Source organism: Dipodomys ordii, unplaced genomic scaffold, assembly GCF_000151885.1.
Source record: "Dipodomys ordii isolate 6190 unplaced genomic scaffold, Dord_2.0 Scaffold259, whole genome shotgun sequence".
Classification (NCBI taxonomy): Eukaryota; Metazoa; Chordata; class Mammalia; order Rodentia; family Heteromyidae; genus Dipodomys; species Dipodomys ordii.
The window spans coordinates 969,046-975,894 of record NW_012267475.1 but is presented as its reverse complement, the minus strand read 5'-3'; the positions used below and the strand labels follow the sequence as shown (position 1 = coordinate 975,894).

The 6,849-nt window shown below is 42.2% G+C and overlaps 1 pseudogene; it reads right to left on the bottom strand.

The window, feature by feature from the left end:
* LOC106001020 overlaps positions 1-6,849 on the bottom strand; it is a 12,159-nt pseudogene that overhangs the window by 530 nt on the left and 4,780 nt on the right.

Below are 6,849 nucleotides of genomic sequence, written 5' to 3'. Positions count from 1 at the left end.
CCCCCCCGCACCGACATTGTAAAGCTCATTTTGGACATGACAACTTGTACTTCTCGAATGTGGGCTATTTTAAGCATCTGTTGTGGAGCCAGAATTCAATAAGAGGAACTGAACACAGCTCTCACAATAGAGCTTCTATCTTGATCATGGGATGCTGAGAAATCTGGGACCATGCTAGTTCTTAGATCCTTGGCCCTCTTTATTCAAAGAGAACTTTGAATGGGTTTTCAATTTTTATTTATGATGTAGATTCTAGACTTCTCTGGTAAAGGAGGGGAAGAACCTGTTCTGAATTGGCTTCCCTGGCTTCATTTCTTCAGAGACTGGGGTTTCCCTTACATCAACCTCTCTGAGCACTAGGTGAAGCACCAAGTGAAGGGAGTTAAGCTCCAATCACTGAGACAACATGGATCTAAAAAGCAGATGCGTTAATCACTAGGTCTAAGGCCATGCAAGTTGTTGCATGGATTTAGTTTGGACTTCTTGATTCAAGGATCTCTAATTGTTATTGCTAGGTGAATTTGGCTATTACATCAGAAAGGATCTAATATATAGATATAGATATGCATATATATAGATATATATAGATATAGATATATCGAGAGAGAGAGAGAGAGAGAGAGAGACATTTGTGTGTGTGTTTATCAGTGGTGGGGCCTGATCTCTGGGCCTTGGCACTGTCCCTCTGCTCTTTTAGCTCAAAACTAATGCTCTACCACTTGAGCCAAGTTCCACTTGAGATTTTTTTCTGCTCATGCGCTGCTGAGGAATCAAACCCAGGGCCTCATGCATAGGAGGCAGGCACTCTAACACTGAGCCACCATCCCAGCCCCCCTACTACTATATTTTAAACCCTTACAGAGCTTCAGGCATGTGCAACCACTATGAAACCTCAAATACCAATGGCCGATTTGGACAGCATGTGTCCTAGGAAGCTGGGTCTTAGCTCTGTGGAATTGGGCTGAGCCTGGAGGAAAATAAACTTGAAGTCAATGAAGGGGTTCTTTGAAGAGCCTTTATTGGTTATTAGCTACCCTAGCAGCTATAGGTTACCCCAGCAGCAGGCTTCAGGACCGTGGTGTCATTGACATTGTGGACATCCAGGGATTCTTTGCCTTTCTGGAGTCGGGGGAGGGAAGGGATTGGACAGTAAGAACACTGTTGCCCCAGTGGTGTCAATGGCTCAGCTTGATCTGTTCTGTGGGGCTGAGGACACCATGGCTAGGTTCTAATCTTGATTTTGGAGGGGTTTTAATGATTTATTTGTAGAATCTTCAACTGTAAACTAAACAATGCTCAGATGGTACAAAATATCATGGTATCCTGATAAATGTGGACAGAGATTTCTTCCCATGCCTGATTCCCACATTGATTTTTCACAATTATTTTGGAAGCCAAATAAATGCAACTCAAACCCATAACACAGCGAACTAACCATTTCCAGTATCCCCGATTCCTTCCCCAACTCCAGGGCAGGAAGGGAGAAGACTAGACTCCAATGGAGGCATGGTGGCTGGCATCTGAGAGTGGGGATGAATCACCTAAGGACACCATCAGCTCCTTCAGTGGGATGTGTTCCCTTGAGACCCTTATTTCCAGTTAGGGTTACCTAACTGGTGATTCATCACTGTCTGTCCCTGAAGTTAAACCAAGTTTTTACATGTTCAAAGTCCACATTCCCCTCTGAAGAAATAGCCTACAATATCACGTTTATGCCAGAAACCACTTTCTTCCTTTGAATGCCCAGGGCTTTCAGCTCCAGATCTGCCCTCAGATGGCACACTGGACATTGATTCCAATCTTGACTCATAAAATGACTTATTTTCCTTCTTTGGAAGTGGAGAAATCGGAGGTTCTATTGTTATTGGGCTTATTTTATGGCTTTTTAGGAAGTGTTCTTGACTAATGCCTGTGAAAGGGAATGGGTAGAGGAAGAGAGATGATCCTGTTTTTTCTTATGTTGTGTTCAATAGCAATCCTTTTCTTTAAGTTAATTTCTTCATCTGTGATCTGTTGAGGTGGAAGGAGAAGAAGCTCCAACTCTTGTTCATTACCTTCTCTCCAAGAGTTGCTCAGCAGTTATATGTACTTGGCTGGACCCACATACCCAACCATTCTTGATTACTTTTTCAAACTAACGTATATGTTTATTAAGTAGCAAGACTCTTTGAAGTTTAGAAGATGTGGAAATGGAATTCCATGGCTTGTGAACACTGTCAATAGAATGGAAAGTTGTATTTTGTCAAGGCAGGAGCACTTGAACTGGCAGGTCACAGGATGGTAGATGAGCCAGTAGAACTATTACAGAGGTATGAAAGGATCTTCCATTAGTATTTTTTTCACCTTTCATGCTGGGGCTGGAAAATGCTAGATGAACTACATTTCTAGCGCTTGGTTTTGGAAATGGGGTACCTTGAACTTGTGGTCCTTCTTCCTCAGCCTCAAGGGCATGTAGACATGAGGGGTTCTCACCTCCATGCCTTCCCATGTTGTCTGTGGCTATAAATATCAGTGGGTGCTAAGGATGGGAGAAAATGAAGATGTACTAGATTCAAATGCTATTGATTCAGGAGGCCCTCTGTGGCATCTTCCTGAAAGCCTGGGCCTGTGAGTTGACTTGATGTCCCTGAGCACTTCCTGTTCCTGAGCAGTTCTTGTTTGGCTCACAGGAGATAAAACCCTGAATCTTATTATTGGAGGTAGACTTGACAGCAAGAGTAATCCATTGAGCTAATCCTGATGTAAGCCTAACTATTGTTGACATTTCTGTGAGAGGAGCAGGTGTACCTTGGAATCAGTGTTGGTATAGAAGAAGCAGGAGCATAAGGTTTTTTTACTCTTGACAGATGAAAGCATTGTGACTGTCCATTGAGCTTAACTGCAGTGAGAATGCTCAGCAGGACCTGACAAGGGCCTGTCTAATTAGTATGTAAACCAGATGCATTAAAGGTGTTGAGAAAGACCTGAGAGTGGTCTTGGCCTTCTAATGATCAGCGGAGGATATGATCTGGATTCTTCTTAGATCTTTCATAAGGGACCTCAGGAAAGGACTTGTGAGCATATTTCATTTGCTATCATGTCCTATTATTCAATGAGCAGACAGAAGACTTAATTCTTATTTTCAGAAATGTCCTATCTATGTGTATATTTACATATGCACATATGTAGGTATTTGTCTCTTTCTATAATGTGTGTGTGTATATATACATACGTAAGTATTTTTAGGTTTAGATTCTGCAAATTTGGAAGCATGCAAAATAAATCATACGGAATACAACCAATTTAAAAGCCAATACAAATGACATAAACAAATTTGAGGCTCAACCCATGATTCAGGTGCAAAGTGAGTAGATTTTATGTAATGATGCAGCCTATGGAAAACACTGTGTTCACCTTGGTAAGCTAAGCACACACCAGATGTCTTAGGGATAGCAATTCTGCAACAATGACCATACCTGCAGCTGCTTAACTGACTTGACTGTCAAGGGACACTTGAATGCTAACAGAGAAACTTATACAGTGAGTCAGTCTTAGCTTGTCTTGGTCATGGTCATCGGAGTGTATTTAGTAGTCTTTAATAAGAGTGGTTGCAACTCTGAGGCCTGTTCACAAAAAATGTCAGACATTAAAGAAAAAAAAGTAAAACAATAGCTTCTGCAATGCCAGTAAGATGACGATCCTAGGGAAGAGATGTACATAGATGGTTCTTTGGAGCCCCAGGAAGATGCTGGTCCTGGACCCTCAAGTCTTCTCACTTTGGTCACAAGCTAGACTGAATTCTAGCTCTTCTCGCATGGTGATATGCCACATGCTAAGCAGTAGACCAGGACATGAAGTGCTTACATGTCATCTTTTGCATTTACAATAAAACTGGAGGACCAAGAAGGCAAAGTCCCAACGTGGAAGCAAGGTGGTTGAGTCTCTGAACCATAGAAGGGAATGTTTGCATTCTGAGTGAGAGTACCTTCTCAGCCACTGAGGTTGGCTTTTTCAAATTGCTGGTGTTGATGACAATAGATTAGCAAGAATAATGCCAAACACACACACAATGCTTACTCCTTGGAGTTTGTCTTCTACTCACATATTAAATAATTTGCCAATATCTTAAATGGTTTGCCAACTATTCCAGTCTTAATTATTATCAGACATAAATAGCTATCTTTAAACTTCTAGCTAGGTTATTTGCCTTTGAAGTCGAGTTGTAAACCACATTAGTAGGATAGGCACCCCCTGGGAGATGCTCCTCTGTCTGTAGTGGAGCTAGCTATGTGACTATGTTAATACTGGTTTGAGTAACAAGGACTAATTTATGAAAACATGCTTGCCCTATTTCTAATTTTAAGTGAGAGACTTCGTGAGCAGTTCCTAGAAGGAAATTTTCCAAAGATAGAAATGGAAAAATGGAAAAATGGAAAGGAAGCTTCTAGTAGTAAATCATGGGGGGTGACTAGCCATAGGTCCCCTTTGAACCTGGTCTTGGTTCACCTTTCAGAGGAGCTGTTAAGAAGTAGTTATGATAACTAGTCCATGGGACTGAATAAATGCAGTTAGAGTTGTCTATTTTAACCTCTCCTATATTCCAGCTCACAAAGCAGTGCTCCCTATTGAGGCCCTGAACGTCTTGAGCCCAGACCTCATGCATCTGCTGCCCACCAGTGTGCCCATGTCAGCAGGGAAAGAAAGAACTACTGGGAGGTTTCTTGAGGGTTGGTTCTTCAGTTTGGGGCAACTTGTCTTTTTCCCTTTTTTCTTGGTGCCTTGTGTCTTAAACTTTCAGGTTCTTGTAACCTGAAAGTGTTAAAGGAACATTTTGTCCCCTAAGGAAGGGGATGGAACTAAGCACATGTTCCTTTTCTAGGGACTCCCTGGGACTGTCCAGGCAGCCAAAGTGTGCATTAACATTACTATTGCACCCACACTTAAATGGACAAGCCGGTGTAAAGAAACTGCTTGTTTCAGATCATTAACTGAAGGTGGTAGTCATATTTCATTATTTCCCCTTCAAGGGTGGCACCACAGCCTATGATACTTAAGAGGAAGAGCAAACAAGGCTGCCTTTGCTTTGTAAATCTCCTATTCCTGCTTCTAATATTAATGCCATTTGTGAGCCTAGCTGTCTCAGATGATAATTGAGAAATTTTCACAGACCTACCCTTGAATTTCTTTTCCTCCCACTATGGTATCTAATTCTTGGTAGGAATGGCTTGGCCATTAGGAAGTCGTGTTGGTTGGTTGCCTAGATGTCTACCTTTAGCACTTGCATGTTCAGCTTGAACCTTGCAAAGGCTCTGCCCAAGTCTTGGTGGAGCAAACAGCAAAGGCATTCATACATGCTCATTGGATGGAAACTGAACCACAGCCTCCGCTCTCTCTCTCTCTCTCTCTCTCTCTCTCTCTCTTTCTCTCTCTCTCTCTCTCTCTCTCTCTCCCTCCTGGGTATCTCCTGGACTAGGAAGAAAAACAATTCCCATCACAATAGGTGGGTCAATCAATAGTTCTCATCATTCATTACCTCCACTCTGAGGGACTAGGAGCAGCTGAAGAGGGGTAGGGGGCTCAAATATTGGGATAGAAAGTTCCAAGTCTTCTTGCTCATTTCTTATCTCAGACTTCCTTCTGAGCATAGCTTTTTGAGTCTGCTATTGAAACTCTCATCCCTGTAGATGCTGTAATTTGCTGTCCTTTTTGAAGGACAGCAATGGCACGTAATCTGCAGAATCATGTATGATATGTTTGTAATATTTGCAATGTACTAGAAGATATAAAACAAACTTCTATTTTTCTTATGCTAGATACAATTGAGTTCTTCCCATCCAAATACCCTGATTCTATTATATGTTGAACAGTTGTGGCGATGGTGTTTTATAACTGAATAATTGTAGTATCTGCCACTAGATAGCTGGTGTGAAAGAAATTGTGACAGTGTTTTCATGTTTGGTCTGGCCCCTCATGCTACTAAAGCATAGCAGAACTGTCTGCTTGTTCCCTGAGGAACAAGCTATATGGAGAGAGTGTGACAAATGAAACCAGAAGCTAGCCTTAAGTGTATTCTTCAGGTATTTGCATTCCAAGAATCCTTTTTCCTATTTCTGCTTTATGCCTAGATTGTTTTGTATTTTCTTCAGCCCTACCATTCCGTTAGGAGTTGAGAGTTCTGTGGGGAAATACATAGTCATTACAATGAGTGGAACATTATGCTTCTGGAAGGTTACTGGAGAAGAATAGATGAAGGTGTGTGTGGGTTGAGTAGGGCTAAGTATAGGTTCAGAAGCCTTTTGGTGTAAGTGACCAACAATGGAGCCTGGGGAAATAAATAGGTTTAAGGCTTGGTACAGCAATGATAGTAACAAGAAGTTGAAGTAGGCAACAATCCTAAGTGCAGTGTCTGTGCTCAGCTACTTCAGGAAGGAAAAGCTACGGGAATTCCAATCAGAGATCCATGGGAGAGTCACCAATTTGATCCTGAGAACTTGGTCTGTCACCTCTGGGAAACTGAGTATGAATACCTGCAGGTGACAGACAGTTGAACCTAGAGTTAGGACTAAAATCAGGAAGCTTAAGATGGAAATTCAGGGCTGGGAATATGGCTCAGTGGTAGAGTGCTTGCCTTGCATGCACGAATCCCTGGGTTTGATTCCTCAGCACCACATAAGCAGAAAAACCCGAAGTGGTACTGTGGCTCAAGTGGTAGAATGCTAGCCTTAAGCTGAAGAGCAGAGGAAGAGCAGAGGGACAGCATCCAGACCCCAAGTTCAGGCCCAATATCCCCCACAAAAAAATCTAACAGGGAGGATGGTTACCTAAGCAACCTGAGACAATGCCAGCATGGTACCGGCACAAAAACAGACC